At 39.8% G+C, this 13393-nt stretch overlaps 2 long non-coding RNA genes across 4 annotated transcripts in view; one reads left to right on the forward strand and one right to left on the reverse strand.

Annotated features, from left to right (window-relative positions):
• Positions 1–7225: 7225 nt before the first annotated feature.
• Positions 7226–10001, reverse strand: LOC120881335. Its single transcript, XR_005725288.1, has 2 exons — positions 9964–10001; positions 7226–7561 (listed from the first exon to the last, which is right to left on the reverse strand). It is a non-coding gene; the product is annotated as an uncharacterized LOC120881335 (long non-coding RNA).
• Positions 10002–12549: 2548 nt separating this feature from the next.
• The window catches only part of LOC120881336, a 30512-nt gene continuing 29668 nt past the window's right edge, over positions 12550–13393 (forward strand). Inside the window, exon 1 of one of the 3 annotated variants that reach the window (XR_005725289.1) lies at positions 12550–12896. This is a non-coding gene — a long non-coding RNA (uncharacterized LOC120881336). The remainder of the gene's footprint in view (positions 12897–13393) is intronic. The other 2 variants (XR_005725291.1, XR_005725290.1) reach the window with 2 other exon arrangements.

Below are 13393 nucleotides of genomic sequence, written 5' to 3' on the forward strand. Positions count from 1 at the left end.
TCAAGGCTTACTGTACAACTGAAAATTTTTGTCATTTGAAAGTGGAAAGTGATGGGAAAGGAGAATCCTCACAAGATGCACATACAAGCATGCTGAAAATCAAGAGTGCACACAGGCCAGTCGGTAGTATGCTCAGGTTTCTAAGGGCAGTTTTGTTTCAGCAAACATCATGTACCACATTAAATGAACATTTTTAAAATTTGTGCAGAATTGGCAAATTGAATTTGTATAAGAGCTTTATGAACAGCAGAGTTCATATTTAGTTTTGTTTATATTTAGGAAATAGTAGTAGAAAAATTAACATAAATGATTGGGTCTGAGAAAGTTTTTAAGAGTTCCCTTAAATATATTTTTCAGTTGAGAAACAGTGATAGAAATAATGACAGCCGCACATAGAGAATGTGCACTATATGTATAATGTTTACTTAAATATATGATCTAGGAGTTGATGACTGTTCTGCTTCCTTCCTTCTTGCTTCACTTCGATTTTGTTGGTTAGTTTCTTGGGGGTACCTAGTCTGAATGCATTTACCCAATTCCTCCTTCCCTACCATTATAATGAAATGGAATAATTCTGATATGTATGTTAGTTTCCTACATTCTTTGAGGGTCTGGGCCTGGAAGGCAACCCTGGAGTGATCTACCTTCCTCAGGTGCATAACTTAGTACCCAGAGAGATGATGGACTGTAAGAGGGCTGTGAAGAGGCTGACAGGATCGAGATTTACCAAACAATCTTTATCATTTTGGTTACTATTAGATAGAAATAGATGGAATTTGACACAATGATCTGTGATCTAATCTTTATATTTTTTTCATGTGACAGATGGATGCAACTTATAAGTGTGTATATATCTATGTCTATACTTAGATATATTAGATGTGCTGTGCTGTGCTTAGTTGCTCAGTCATGTCCAATTCTTTGTGACTGTAACCCGCCAGGCTCTTCTGTCCATGGGAATTCTCCAGGCAAGAATATTAGAGTGGGTCGCCATGCCCTCCACCAGGGGATCTTCCCAACCCAAGGACTGAACCCAGGTCTCCCACATTGCAGGTGGATTCTTTACCATCTGAGGCACCAGGGAAGCCCAAGAATACTGAAGTGGGCATCCTATCCCTTCTCCAAGGTATCTTCCTGACCCAGGAATCCAACCAGGGTCTCCTGCATTGCAGGCAGATTCTTTATCAGCTGAGCTACCAGGGAAGCCCCAGATATATTAGATTTTATATATATATATAATTAGCTCCCCAAGTATCACCAACACAACTTAAAAAACAAAGCTTGAGTATATTATTTATCACAGCAAGGGAGAACATCTATTCCATAAAGATTTGGCAGCGTCTCAGGGGGAAAATGTAAGGATAGAATTGATTAAAATAGGGTGTTTGTTTTAAAAGTAGAGATTTCAGTGTGGAGACTTGACTAGGATTGAGTAAGACTCATGATACAACAGTCCAAGAGTGGTGGAAGCATCAAGGCAAGAATTGAGGTAAAAAATTCAGAGAATCTTAGGGTGCAAACTTTGTCAACGCTTTCCATTGAAGAGTTGGTGAGTCTTTTCGGAAATTCTTATGAAGGGTATTCAGTGTGTGCTCAGTCACTCAGTTGTGTCTAACTTTTGCAGTGCTTTGGACTGTAGCCCACCAGGCTCCACTGCCCATGCAATTTTTCAGGCAAGAACACTGGAGTGGGTTGCCATTTCCTCCTCAAGGGGGTCTTCCCAACTCAGGGATCGAACCCATGTCTCCTGCATTGCAGATTGATTCTTTACCACTGAGCCATGAGAGAAGCCCTATTGGGTCTGTGTCTACATTAATTTTTTTGCATGTGGATGACCAGTTGTTCCAGCACCATTTGTTGAAAAGATATCTTTTCTCCTTTGTCAAAGATTATTTTTTGTTGGACTCTGTGTTGTTCCACTGATCTATTTGTCTCTTCTTGTACCAATACCACACTGTTTTGACTACTGTAACTTTTATAGTAGGTTTTCAAGTTGGGTAGTGTCAGTTCTCTGACTTTGTTCTTCAACATGTGTTGGCTATTCTAGGTCTTTTGACTTTCTATATAAACTTAGGATCAGTCCGTCGCTATCCACAAAATAATTTGTTGGGGTTATGATTGGGATTGCACTGAATCTATAGATCACTGGGAGTGCTAATTAAATAGTATTGTGTTTTTCATTTCAAACGCCACTTGATCATTGCAAGAATATAGGAAAGTGACACTTTTGAATATTAACCTTGTTTCCTGGGGAAGTTCTTGGGATGAGCAATCAACCCGTTTGCCTGGGCAGGACAGTCTTGAAAATAAAGAGATGCTCATGAAGACAGAGGAACAGCAAAGTTATACTAATATAGACAGTAAGCATAGTTTTAGTTCTCAGAGTCCAGGCAGAGTGTGGGGATAGGCAGTTTGGGCTTTCAGTTTTTCCTTAAATACACTACTAATATCTAAGATGTGACCATTCTGGATTTTTATTGTTGTTTGGGGTGTCACAATCACATGTCAAGTTTCTGTCTATAGTTGTTTTGGTCCCCAAGTTTCCCACACTGGTTGTTTATATCTCTTTATCAGGCTTTTCTGCTCTTCCTGCTATATAGCCATTTGCTAGGTTGTCATAATAACAGCTGTGATAGAGATCATAGATCTGAAACTGAAAAACAATACTAAAAAGTATCATGATCAGAGTTTATATGTTTGATTATGATCAGAATTCATGGTCCACTTCTCAGCCAGGAGCCATGAGTGCCTATATTAAACCAAGGGAATATATCCCATCCCTGATCTGAATAGCCTGCCAAACCAGCTATGGGGTTGTTCTCCAAATTACCCAAATTCAGATTTCTTGGTTTACTTCCTGGATTTTTAGTAGTATCAAAGATCTCAGAGGACTTCCCTCATGGTCCGTTGGTTACGAATCCACCTGCCAATGCAGGGGACACAGGTTCAATCCCTGGTCCAGGAAGATTCCTCATGCCACAGTGCAACTAAGCCCATGTGCCCTGAACTCTAGAGCCTGCAAGCCACAACTAGAGAAAGCCTACATGCAGCAATCAAGACCCAATGCAGCCAAAAATAAATAAATAAATAAATCTTGGAGAGGACTGTAGGGATGTAGGCACAACATCCTACTGTTAAATTAGCTCATGTTCTCCCTCAAGAAGCCAATCCTATATCTAAGGCAGTTCAATTCTGAACCATGACCCATTCAATTGCATGAACTTCTGGGGCAAAAAGTCCTATCATTTTAATTGGTTGTATTCGTTTCATAAGGCTGCTATGACAAATTGCCACAAACTTGGTGGCTTTATTCTTGCACAGTTCTGAAGCCTAGAAATCTGAAATGTGGCAGGACCGCACTCACTCCAGAGACCCTAGAGGAGAAGTGGTCCCTTGTTTCTTTCAGCTTCTTGTAGCTGCCCTTGCATTCATGGACTTGTAGACTCATTTCTTCAACATCTGCCTTCATCACACTGCCTCCTTTGTGTGTCTCTCAAATCTTCCTCTGCATCACTTTTTAAAAAAAATATTTATTTATTTGGCTGTGCTTGGTCTTAGTTTCAGTATGCAGGATATTTAGTTGTGGCATGTGGGATTTAGTTCCCTGACTAGAGATCTAACCCAGGCTCCCTGCATTGGGAGCTTGGAATCTTAGCTGCTGGACAACCAGGGAAGTCCCTGTCTCACTTTTTTAACAACACTTTTATTCGGACTTAGGGCCTACCCAGATAATCCAGGATAAGTTCTCCTCTCAAAATCTTTATGAATATTTTTGGCTTAATATATACTGCAATATTCACAGATTTCAGAGATTAGAAGGTATAAATATCTTTCAGGGTCTACCATTCAGCCCACTGCAGTGGCATTGTCTAAATTGCTTGATATTCTCTGAACCACAGCATGTAGGGTTTGCTCTACTTTCTGTGCCTTTTATAAAGCATGAAATTAAGAGGCCTGAGAAAAGGAAAAAGAAATCCAGAATTCCCAAAAAGCAGTTAGGGTTTCAGTCCTCTAATTGGAGACCTCTCCTTTTTTTCTTTTTTGAATTATCTGTTTATCCTTTTTCCTAGAAGACAAACTAATGGGGCAGAATGTCTATCAGAGCCAATTCTGATAGTGCCAAAGTTTTAGACAAAATATCTATAACGATTGAGTCTACTTTCATCAAAAACAGTAAATGTTACATCCGATTTACAAAAAAATAGAACAAATTTTTAGAGGAAAAAACTGAAAGATAAATAGTAATAGAGATATGACGTACATTCTATACCATGAATATACTAAACATACAGGAAGAACATATATTTACAGAATATCAAGAATACTAAGTAGTTCCTGATCTTAGAGGAAATGCTTTTAGGTTTTCACTGTTGAGAATGATATTACTTGAGTCAGTTGGAGTAAGGTTGATGAACCTAGATTCTGTTATACAGAGTGAATAAGTCAGAAAGAGAAAAACAAATACCATATATTAATGCATGCATATGTAATCCAGAAAAATAGTACTGTTGAAACAATTTACAGAGAAGAAATGGAGACACAGATGTAGATAACAGACTTGTGAGCACAGCAGGGGAAAGGGAGGTTAGGACAAATTGAGAAAGTAGCACTAACATATATACACTATCACATGTAAAATACACAAGTAGTGGGAAGCTGCTGCATAACGCAAGGAGCCCAGCCTGGTGCTCTGTGACAACCTAGAAGAGTAGAATTGAGGGGCGGGCGCTCAAGTGGGAAGGGATATATATCATATATATATATGACTGATTCACATTGTTGTATGGCAGAGACCAACACAACATTGTACAGAAATTATCCTCCAATAAAAAAAAGAATACCAACTAAAGAAATTCAGTAAATCTGGAGCAGGTACAACAAAACCTATATTTTAATGGAACTCCATAGGTTAACTCTGATACACATCCTTACTTAAAAGCCACAGGCTTAGATTCAAATTAATAAGAAGTAAGGTTGTGGCCAAGAAAAGGTTTACAATAATAACTAAAATTATAAATGATAATGCTAAACTGCTTTTGCCTAATATTCTCAGGCAAAGTACCACCAGAACTCTGATAAATAGAAATATCATGGAGACCAAGAGCCTTGAGAAATTTCTAGATACTTTCCATTTAGGATACAATTTCTGACATTTTTATGTTAGTAATATTTTGCCCATACAAATGTAACTTAGGGGAAAGTGAGCATCTCTTCTAATTAGACAACTCTTCCTATGCATCTCATCAACAGTAACACTGCTGCTGCTGCTGCTGCTACCAAGTCGCTTCAGTCCGACTCTGTGCGACCCCATAGACGGCAGCCCACCAGCCTCCTCTGTCTCTGGGATTCTCCAGGCAAGAACACTGGAGTGGGTTGCCATTTCCTTCCCCAATGCATGCAAGTGAAAAGTGAAAGTGAAGTCGCTCAGTCGTGTCTGACTCTTAGCGACCCCATGGACTGCAGCCTACCAGGCTCCTCCATCCACGGGATTTTCCAGGCAAGAGTACTGGAGTGGGGTGCCATTGCCTTCTCCGAATAGTAACACTAAATAAACATAATAGTTTCTAGCATCTTTTTCTAAGGTAAAAGAAAAAACAAATCTTTGACTGATCGAGGGCCCTTTGGAAAATACCAAATATACCTTTAGGTACAAAATATATCCTGAAAGTTATTTTATTTTATTTTACATTTAGGATTCAACCTTAGGAAGAAAACAAAATCAAGAGTCAAGAAATGTGAATACTTAAAATAGGATAGTTGGTGAAAAGAAACAGTATTTGGCTATTCATATGAAGGGAACAATACAGCATTTAAAGATAAACACAGAAGGTAACGTGACTCTCAAGAACCTTAGCTCCTTCATAAGTGAGGAAGCTTTGTTTTCTTAAATAATCAAGGATATGATTAAAATTAACACAAAACACAGAAATTATTCTGGTAAAACATGAAACCTTTTTTATTTGGAAGATTACATAAAATAACCCTTCACTTCTAGGTGAAGAAAATAAACAATAAATAGTGTCATGTACTATGCTAGGCCCTTGAAATACAAAATAAATATGACATACTCTAAACTGTCCAATGGAGAAGGCGATGGCACCCCACTCCAGTACTCTTGCCTGGAAAATCCTATGGATGGAGGAGCCTGGTAGGCTGCAGTCCATGGGGTTGCAAAGAGTCGGACACGACTGAGCGACTTCACTTTCACTTTTCACTTTCATGCACTGGAGAAGGAAATGGCAACCCACTCCAGTGTTCTTGCCTGGAGAATCCCAGGGATGGCAGAGCCCGGTGGGCTGCCATCTATGGGGTCGCACAGAGTCGGACTGAAGCAACTTAGCAGCAGCAAACCGTCCAAGATTTTACAGCCTAGGTAAGGAAACAGGTATGATTTTTTTTTTAAGTGAAAGAATGTGACAGAGATTGCTAGTTGTTTATCCCTTTCTCCCCATTATTTCTAAGTGATAAAATCTGATTTTCTTGGGTGGGGGTGTGGCTATGTACCCAAATAGGAAAAAATGTAATTTCTCACCCTTTCTTTCAAATAGAGGTGTTCATGTGACTAAACATAGGTCAATGGTATGTAGGTGGAAGTTTTTGGGTGGGGCCTCCTAGAAAGTTTTAAAATTTTGTCCGTGTGTATGTGTATGTGCACATACATGCACTGGGGTAGGGAAGGAGGGGTGAGGGTGCTTATGAAGTTGTTAAGCTGGGAGGCCATTTTGCATTACCTTTTTACTCATTCTTGCCTAGGACATGGGTGTAATGGCTGGAGCTACAGCAACTATACTGTTACATTGAGGAAACAGCTAGGAAGGCAGAGCTTGGGGTTGAAAAATAAAGCATAAAGATGAAAGGAGAAGCTGTAACAACACTGAACTGCCTACTTTTGGATTTTTTATATAATAGAAAAATAATGGGTTTCTTAATGACATGAAAAAACAGTTGTTAACTTATACAACATATAATTATAATACAGTGAGATGCAAGGTCTAAAAGAGGTATGTATAAAGACCTATGAGTGCACATTTAAGAAAAGGATGAATTCTGCCTAGGAAAAAGGAGACTGGGAAGGTCTTCACAGAGGCAGTGACATTTGGCTTGGGATTTTAGAATATGCTTATCTGTCAACTAGGCGGGAAAAGATGGGCATTGTGTATCAACAGTGACACTGAAATTCCATATCATTTCTATGGTAAAACTGGTAAATGATGAAAGACAGATGAAGGACTTAGAAAATGTTTTTATTAGAAATGGATAATGTGATAATTAATCATTTACAATTTTAGAAACCTTTAAGGGTTGATAGGCAGAAAATTTTTGAGAAATACCAACAGAGGGTACTGTTATAATAAAATTTACATATCTACCCTCATACAATTTTCTAATTATTTCTGAAAATAAGTTATATTATTCTCCTGTATAATTCTATCAATTCCAATGCTTTAGTACTTCAAAAATTTTAATGAGTAACTCACCATTCTTTAATTGTTCTTACCAAGACTTCACTTAACAATGATTACAGATAAGTTAGGAAAGTCATTTCTTCTCTTCAGTATGCCTGTGTTAAGCAAGTTAACAGAGTATTCTTTCCTATGCTATACTGAAAATCTTGTACAGAACTAAAATACTGAACAAGCCCTATAAATACTGAGATTTATTTGACTAATGTAGAAAGGACTTTTCAGAAACAACCAATAGTTTTCAGATCAGTATAAATTTTTAAATAATGATATTTTCCTCTTATGAAATAGGAAATGTTTATTTCAGTTACCAAATCAAAAACCACCACTTAAAAGACCTTCCATAATCTGATTTTTTTCAAGGGAGGATAAAATAAATATATTTAGCAAAGTAACAAGTAAAAAGGAATTGAAAGGGATCAAGCCCAGGTCTCCTGCATTGCAGGTGGATTCTTTACCAGCTGAGCCACAGGGAAGGCCGAAATAATAAATAACAACATAAAATATACAAATAAATACATGTAAATAATAAATGAAAGGGAATTAATGATCAGAGGTCACACTAAAAGCAATATATTAAAATACACAGAGAAATAAGTTTTCAGATATGTTTGGGTCTTAAATTCGATGGAAGTTAATTGAGGGTATAATCCCAGTGAAAAAAATCACCTTGGCTCTTTTAAGCCAGAAGAGTGGATTTAGCCAGCCGTTTTGGTATGGTGGTTTTACAAAGGCTCTATAATAGGATTTATGTGTTGGAGGAAGAAACTGAATGTGATGCCAGAAGTTAAGGATTTTGTATGTCTGCAAACGTAAATTAAAAAATCTGATCATTTTTAACCTGAGCACTTTTTCAACCTGAACCTTATTCAACCAATACCTACACACTTCTACAATATTATGATCAAGGTTTATAATAATGATCCCAATATATCTTCTGAATTATACCAGAATTATTTTAGGATATATTTTTATTATTTGCAAATTGGTAGTCTTGTCTGCTTTTCTTAACATTTCTAGATTAATTAGCGTATCCTTATCAGATACACAACCTTGGGCTTGTTCTTGGCCATCTTCAGTAACAGCTTACAGTCAACAGAAATGAAATAGCCAACAACTGATCAATTTACAATTCATGCTATTAGAGCAGGACTATCTATCACAAAATAATTATAATCTAACCAAAATTTTAACAAGTTTCAAATAGCTTTTTCTAACAATTATAAGTTTTTCCCCCATAGTCTGTAGTGAAAAATAACTACCATGAAGCATGAATGAATTTACTTTCTAATTTGAGAGAATGTGGTCTGTTGATATCAGCAAGACAAGAGAAGTTAGGAATAGGCTGGGCCTCATTTTCATTTTTTAGGTTGCAGGGGTGTGTGGGGAGCATGAGTCTTGTAACAGTACTGAAGCTTTTATTCTACAGAGTGCAATTACCCAGAAAAGGAAGCAGCTGTAGTTAGCTGCTAACACGCACAGCTGCTGGGGGAATTGGTCCATCTGCCTTGTATAGGGAGCCTGAACTGGTCACCAGGAGTGTGTGTACCCTACAGTATAGAAACATTGTCATATGTGTATTAGGACCCCAGATGAGCCCTTAAAAACACATAACTGAAAAATACCACAGAAAGCACAGCAGAACTTGAACACAAACTACATATGACAGTTCTGAAAATTACGTTATGAGAACATCTGGGATGAGATACTGGAAACACATCTCCCTTTCTAAAATTGGGTTTAGGAATAAGGCATATCCTCTCCCCTTACCTACTCTTTTTGCAAAGCAATAGCAGCTGGTGGTGGCTTCTGTGATCAGGGCAAGTTGCCCAGAAGTCAAAGAACCAAATTGGTAAGAATTTGAGGCAGATGAAATCTCTGGAATGGGAATATGGGGTTTAGGATGAAAGGAGCTATAAGTGTAGGGTCTCTTGTTTATGTCTGAGATCTGCACCCAACCTCTCTGCTTTATTTCTACTGGCCCTAGAGACACCACTGTCTGCTTGTTTTCCTTCTGTCGATACTTATGCTTTGTGCCAGGGAAGATTTCCTGACTTCTGGAACTGGACTTCTCTCAGCTTTACCCCTATGCTGACACTTTCTAATAGTCTGACACTAGAAATAATGGGGGAAATTAAGATAAAAGCTTTCTCATCCTCTCTCTCTCTCCTTTATCTTTTTAAACTTAGCCACTGGAAAATTCCATGGACAGAGGAACCTGAAGGGCTACAGTCAATGGGGGTCACATGAATGACTAACACACACACAAACTTTTAAAAAACAATTTATAGGAGCATGTGCTGTGTGCTCAGTTGCTTAGTTGTGTCCAGCTCTTTTCAACCACAAGAACTCTAGCCCACCAGGCTCCTCTGTCCATGGGATTTCCCAGGCAAGAATACTGGCATAGCTGACCCACAATGTTGTATCAGTGTGATGGCCTATATGGGAGAAGAATCTAAACTTAGCCATTTTGAGTAGAAGACCAAGCCCAGGGACTTACCTGGCAGTCCAGTGGTTAAGACATTATCTTCCAATGCAGAGGGTGCGAGTTTGATTCCCAGTGGGGAGCTGAGATCCCACATGCCTCATGACCAAAAAAACCAAAACATAAAACTGAAGCAGGGACTTCCCTGGTGGTCCAGTTGCTAAGACTCCATGCTCCCAATGCAGGGGGCCTGGGTTCAATCCCTGGTCAGGGAACTAGATCCTACATGCCATAGCTAAAAAAAATCCTGTATGCCCAAGATTAAAGATTCTATGTGCTGAAACTAAGACCCAATACAGCCAGATAAATACATATTTCAAAAAAACCTGAAGCCATGCTGTAACAGAGTCAATAAAAACTTTTTAAAAATGGTCCATATTAAACACACACACACACAAGACTAGCCATCCATGCTATTGTTGGGGATTGTGAAGAAAAAAAAGACAAGTTGATTCTTTGGCAATTCAAGTCCAAAGGCTTTCCTGGGTGTGCAGGGTAATGAGTTCTGAAATGCCAAAGGGAGTAAAGAAGGTCAGGGAGCTACAAAATGGGTACAGGGGTAGGGACAAAGCAGTACTTGGTTTACCTTCAGCAAACTTGGGGACTTACATTCTTTTTCCTTACCAGTCCCTTTACCATCAGCAGCCTTTCTCCTGGAAAAAAAAACCCAACACTGTGAACTGCCTGAGCATCAGTTGGGAGGTGGGAGTAGGTACGTGTGGAGCGAGAATAACAAGACCCTGGTACTGTAGGATCTGAGGGAAAAGAGGGGATTCCTTTTTTGTTTTCAACTAGGAAAGAGGAGATTTCGTTGCGCTCTTGGGCTGAGGTAGAAATACCTGATTCTACCTGCTGCTAATGTGGAAATTACTACCACTTTGGCTGAAGTCAGAATAGTATATTAAAGAGTCTCTTGGTGCCATCCTAAAATAAGCAATATCTTTAATAATATCCAAGCTTTAGAGAATGATGAGGTGAGGTGGGTATCCTGGACCTTTTATCTCCAGTGGTCTTAGGTAGTATGGACAGTAATAGGCCCTGTGTGGCACAGTGGGGCACAATAATTGAGTTCATTATGACTTGCTATTTTAGTCATCTTTGCAGCCAGCCTTCAGGGGAGAGACCCTTGCTTTACTGTCTGCTGTCCTTCTGCCTCTGAAGAGAACTTAGCCTTCCTGACCTGCACGGATATTGAGGGAACTCTTATGGAAAAGAAGAGCACTCATAAAGAATTTATGGCAGTTTTCTCAGTGATATTTGAGAAGGGTCAAGTCTTATCTAAAATGCCTTCCCTGGTAGCTCAGATGGTAAAGAATCTGCCTGCAATGCAGGAGACCTGGGTTCGATCCCCGGGTAGGAAAGATCCCCTGGAGTAGGGGATGGCGACCCACTCCAGTATTCTTGCCTGGAGAATTCCATGGACAGAGGAGCCTTGTTGGCTATGGTCCACAGAATCAGAGAGAGTCGGACATGACTGAGCAACTAACGCACACAAGACAAATCAGAGTTTTAAGTCTCGGCTCTGTTTGTTAGTAGGTCTGAGTTATCTGCAATCTCACAGTTCTGAATTTTCTTAGTTGCTTAGAAAAACAAAGGAGGGGAGAGAAGGATAATACAACTACTACCAAAGACCATGAGGATTAAACAACAGAAATGGATGTAAAGCACTTAACATAGTACCTAGTTCACAGATAATCAAATGTTAACCATGATTATCATTTGCACTTTATCAGCTAGAAGGTCTTAACTGAGAAGACATATCCATCAACGTCAATAATTGTAATTTCTATTCCAATATACCACTTAACTCTTTGCTAGGCAATGTTCTAGGTGCTGCCTGCATATGACTTTTAAAATTCTCACTACAACTCTACAGGTAGATCTTACTATTATACCCATTTTACAGATGAGGAAGTCAAGGAATAGCGTGCTTAAATCCTTTAACCTAGATTCCATGGTTGGATAAATGGTAGAGTGGAGATTCAAACCCCAAAAGCCCGGTTTACAAAATCAGTACCCTTAACCATTGAGGCATGCAGTTAAATAGTCAGACAAGAACTAAAAGGAGATGGGAAATGGAGGGTAGAAAAGGCACAGGATCAAGGTGAACAGTCAAAACCAGCAAATTTAGAGTGTCAGTTGGTTCAGAAATTTAAAGGCATCACTGTGAACTGTTCATGTTGTCAACTTAACAGGTATATTAAGGTCTTATTTATGAATGAGTAGGTAAGCTTACAAGTCAGTTTACAAGCAAGTTGCAAAAACGAGATAACGATAATTGAGGGACCTACTTGCGTGCTAAATCGGGTCGGACTCTGTACAATCCTATAGAATAGAGCATGCTAGATTATGGGAGTGGGTTGCCATTCCTAGGGATCGAACCTGTGCTTCTTATGTTCATGCATTAGCAGGCAGGTTCGCTACCACTAGTGCCACCTGGGAAGCCTATAACTGGAGGTCCCACCCTTCACGTCTTTTACCACATAAGTGTCGGGGATCTCCCCATGGTGCAATCTGCGTGCCAGGTGTCGTCGACAGGCCAAGAAACATGGACGTGAAGGGGTTAATGCCGGGGTTTGGGGGTGGAACAAGCGGAAGCGAAGAGGATTGTGGGAGCTCCTTTGTACGTCGCCCCAGGGCATCCGGGAACTATGCAGTGCTTTTTTCTATTATGACCGATCCTAAGTAAGGGCCACCGGCTGACTGAGTCTGGCCACTGCCGGTGCAGCTTCTCTCCGAGGCTGGAAAGCAGGGACCGTCGGCCGGCACCAGGAGAGCAGAGGAGGCGGAAGTTTGTAACACGTGTTTTGAGCTGAAGGTGTAGGCACGTTCTGGCCTCCAGTCGCGCTGGAACAGGGGAACCGAAGTGAAAGGGGATGAGGAGTCGGGGGAACTGACAGCCTGACGGACCCGGCGGCGAGAAGTGATGACAACGGTGTTGGAAGAGGGTATGTAATTATATTGTGTAGGTGATGAGTGTGTGAATCTTCTTTGTAGTGTTTGGGGATAGGGGAGGTGGCGAACAGATGAATGGAAGGTAAAATCAGCAGAGTGAAAAAACATTTTGTTGGCGGGGCACCGGCACATGCGAATTGTACCTATATGGGATAATTTTATTGGAGTGATTTTATTGAGCCCCTGGTTTCAGATTCTACTTTGGACGAGTTGACTCCCTTTTGACAAATTACCAAGCACTTGCGCTGTTTTGGGTATTGCACTGGAAGCTCTGTATGAGGAAACGAATTAACGTTTTTCCTCGACAATTACAGCCTGTCAGTTACAGTATGCATTTTGAGACAGGCAGTTACAATACAAGGAGATAAAGTGTTTTGAAAACCTGTCGGGGGCCACAAACACTCCTGAGGGCGCCATCTACTATGATCTTTGATGTGATGATTTGACATCCATTTTAAAGATAAAATAAACAGGGCAAAACTATGTGCAG

Source organism: Oryx dammah, unplaced genomic scaffold (assembly GCF_014754425.2).
Source record: "Oryx dammah isolate SB20612 unplaced genomic scaffold, SCBI_Odam_1.1 HiC_scaffold_23, whole genome shotgun sequence".
NCBI classification, from domain to species: domain Eukaryota; kingdom Metazoa; phylum Chordata; class Mammalia; order Artiodactyla; family Bovidae; genus Oryx; species Oryx dammah.